Source organism: Octodon degus, unplaced genomic scaffold, assembly GCF_000260255.1.
Source record: "Octodon degus isolate 3935 unplaced genomic scaffold, OctDeg1.0 scaffold00085, whole genome shotgun sequence".
In the NCBI taxonomy this organism is placed as follows: Eukaryota; Metazoa; Chordata; class Mammalia; order Rodentia; family Octodontidae; genus Octodon; species Octodon degus.
The window spans coordinates 1,395,434-1,399,154 of record NW_004524661.1 but is presented as its reverse complement, the minus strand read 5'-3'; positions in this window follow the sequence as shown (position 1 = coordinate 1,399,154).

Genomic DNA, 3,721 nt, shown 5'->3' with positions numbered 1-3,721 from the left:
GAGCCATCTCCTCAGTCCCCCATTTTATTCCTTCTTGATACACAAACTTAAGAAATCTACCTTTTAGGGCCCGCCAAAAATAGTTCAGTGGATTACAGCACCTGCAAGTGCAAGTTTGATCCCAGGGCCTGCCGTGCGGGCCCCGACCCTGGGGACCGTTGAGAGTGCAATTGAGACCGGGCATGGTGGGGTGTGCACGCCAGTAATCCCAGCTCTTGGGAGGCTGTAAACAGGCAGATCACTACGAGTCTGATCTAGTAGTGAGATCCTGAACACCCTAGAGACCCATCCCTAAAAAATATTAAAAAATAAATAAATAAAAAGAAATCTCCGTTTTAAAAATCAAATTTTTAAATTAATTTAGGCAGTGCTGGAAATTGAACTCAGAGTCTCACACTTATAGGCAGATGCTGTATCTGCATCCTCAGCCCTCTATTTTTGGTATCTGAAAGTGGCCAAAGGGAAGAAGGAAGAAGCAAAACATGGAAGAAGAGAAATGAAGGGAGGGGAGAAGGAGGAAGAGTAGATCCAGAAAGCCAGAGAGAAATACGAGTAAAAGGGAGGAACCAGTCCCACTGGAAGTGAACTGCATTCTGCTGCCGCTGAAATCTACATTTTTCCATGGTTTATTTACAGATTGGGTGTTAGCGTCTAACAAACGGGAGGATTTTTAAAAGGCCCTCAGGATAGCAGAGCAGAGCTAAGCAAACCAGCCGTGTACACAGCCCAGGGAGATGAAAGGCCCCGGCTGGCTGGGACCACTCAGGCCCCTTATCTGTGGGGCTGGACCTCGGTGGGTTTCAGAACGCCTGAGTATGTGGTGCTGGCGGAAAGTTCAAAGCCATTTTGTGAACAGATAGTGCAATCAAAAGTTTGTTTATCTGCTGAAATATTTAGGAGAACAAGATATCACTTTGACCTGCCTACACCTGTGACCTTTGTGAATGCCGTTAAGATGTGTTTAAGGTTTGTTTGTAGTCTTAATCTTTAATGGGCTTCTGCACTTTTCAAAGGGTAGAATTTGGCATCAAAACTAGGGAGGGAGGGAAGGGAGAGGGAGAGAGAGAGAGAGAGAGAGAGAGAGAGAGATTTCTGCCCCATCAAAAGAAGCATGTTTAACAGTCTTAGCCATAGCTATTCCTAACTACATTCTAGAAGTCAAAAGAGAAAAAAAGTATATGACCCGCTCTTAAGCTGTGAATGGTAACTGTGGATTAGTTACTTCCTCCCTTTGGTCCAAAGGGCTGAGATACGAACCCCTGACAATGCCTGGACTCCCTAGCACTTGCCTTGTGGCCAGAGTGGTACTTGAGGACCTCCTTGAAGGAGACAGGAAAGCAAGACACAGAGTTTCAAGTCTGTCGGTGGCTTGTTTGTATTCTGGGATGCTGGCCATTTGAAGCCAAACTGGTTTGCAGAGTCTATGGTTGACTATTATTGAACAAAATGCACTTAACTCTCCTTAAGTGACTTAATGAGAATTCTAGATGCACAAATACTTAAGTGACAATGCAAACTCTTGAGTTCCATTTTCTCCCAAATCAGATTCATATAGAGCTTACTTGTTTGTGTTTCAATAATTCTGCTCAGCCTGGACACGGAGCTATGTGGTGTCCTCCCCAAGCACAGCAGCAAATATATGTAGATATCCATGTGATGTTTACCATATAAAAAGATCAAAATACATAGTGATTTTTATTTTTCCCCTTCTTCCTCACTGTTCCCATTTTCTTTATCACCAGTACCATTATCGAAAGTCATCAGCAGAATGTGCCCCTCAAAAAACCATCTTTTAAGAGAACAGGGTAAAAGCAGGACAGAATTCCAGCCGGCCAAGGGCGGTTAATACTTCCATGTCAATTAGGTGTGCTTTACTGTGGGAAAGACTAAAGGCAGAGGGAATTAGGGAACCCATGGTCTGTTTACATCTGCTGGCTGGAAAAGGTTCTTCTCTTCCAAAGAGATGAACGGAGGCCAGGTTACTCAGTGGATTTAGTTTACTTTCTTGTGTGCTCCCAGATCCTGGTCTCTCATCAAATCCTGCTTGACTACTACACAGGATTTCTATGTGAAGAAATCATCAGAACAACCAACAGTAATGGAACACGTGCTATGAGCCGAGTTCTGCAACAAGCAATATTACTTTGTCCATCTTGGTTCAACTTCGTTAGTAAGTAAAGAAATGCCAATGGAAATTGCTATGCCTTTGCACCCCCATCAATTGGCAATAGTTATACCAAGCATTAGTCACTGTAAAATTGTGCACTCACTTCCAGAAAAGGTTTGATGATGTTTAGTAAGACAGGGAAGCAAGTATCCTGGAGATCAGCCATTCCCTCTAAGTGATGCACCCTGGAACATCTCTCATATGTGTCCCCCAGGGAGACTTGCAAAAGACTTTTCATAACACTTTGCTTGTGATAGCAAGAAAGTCAGAAAAAGTGGAAATGTTTGTTGTAAAACAAAACATTCTATTGGAATGAAAATTACTGAGCATGATATGTATTAGCACAGATAAAGAAAGCAAGTGGAAGAAAAAAAATATCAAAACATTGTGTAGAGAAATACACAATATCGATGGGTGATTAGTCTCAGAACCTCTTGTAGACCCATATCCTAGATATTCAGTGTGTAATATTTACATATAACCTACACAAATTAAATCCTCCTGCACAATTTAGTCATCTCTAGATTACTTCTAACACCTCCATACAATTAAAAGTGCTGTGCAGATAGTTGTTCTGGTGTATTCTCTAGGAAATAATAATATGAGGGCCAGGGAGACAGCTCAGTAGAATAAGCGCCTGCCTGAGAATAATAATATGAAAAAGTCCTACATGCTCGGTAGACACAATTCTTTTTCTGAATTCTTTTGATCCAAAGTTGGTTGACTTGATGGATTCTAAGTGTATGTATCAGTAAAGAGTAGAGGACTACCTAGGAGAGAGGAACCCCAGCACAGCACAGCTCTGCTCTGTGAGGAGACATGCAGGGAGGGCCTCCTACTGAATTTGTACTCTTTTATTTCTTAAGATGGGTAATGCATACATGGGTATTTGTCATTCAATTTTATACTGCTTTGGGTGTCTTAAATATTTTATAATTCATTGATGGAAGTAAATTAGCTTTATGAAAACAAGTGATTGAAATTGAGTTCAACTATGCTGTGAGTTAGAACTGGCTGGGAAGGACCTCTGGTCATCCCTGGCACGAGAAAGTAAGCTCTGATTCTATCTGTAGCCTCAGCAGCTGCACCCTGGACACAGCCCTGCACTCAGGCACACATTCCAGGCAAAGAGAGGGTCAGGATGACAGGATAAGGGCCGACAGGGTGTTCAAAATCCCTAGATCAACACAGGTCCCATCACAAGGTGAGGGAAATGATGGATATATATATTTAATGAAAGGGGGACTGTGGAAGAATAATAAAAATATGGTTAAGAAAGCAGGTATGTTTGATGATTTTTTTTAAAAGGGAACCTATACTCTGGAGCTCTTGCTCTGGTACAATTCTTTTGTTAGATCAGGTAATATTTTTGAAAAACAGCATTACAAAAGGTTAAATGTAGAACAGATGTAAGTTATAAAATACAAGCTGATCAAAGCTGAGATTTTGAGACAGATATGTTAGCAAATGATGATAAATCCGTCCCAGTAGGACTGTAAGAAGCAGACAAATGTAACGAGGGGAGAGTGAAAGTCAGGGGGGAAGCTGGGGGGA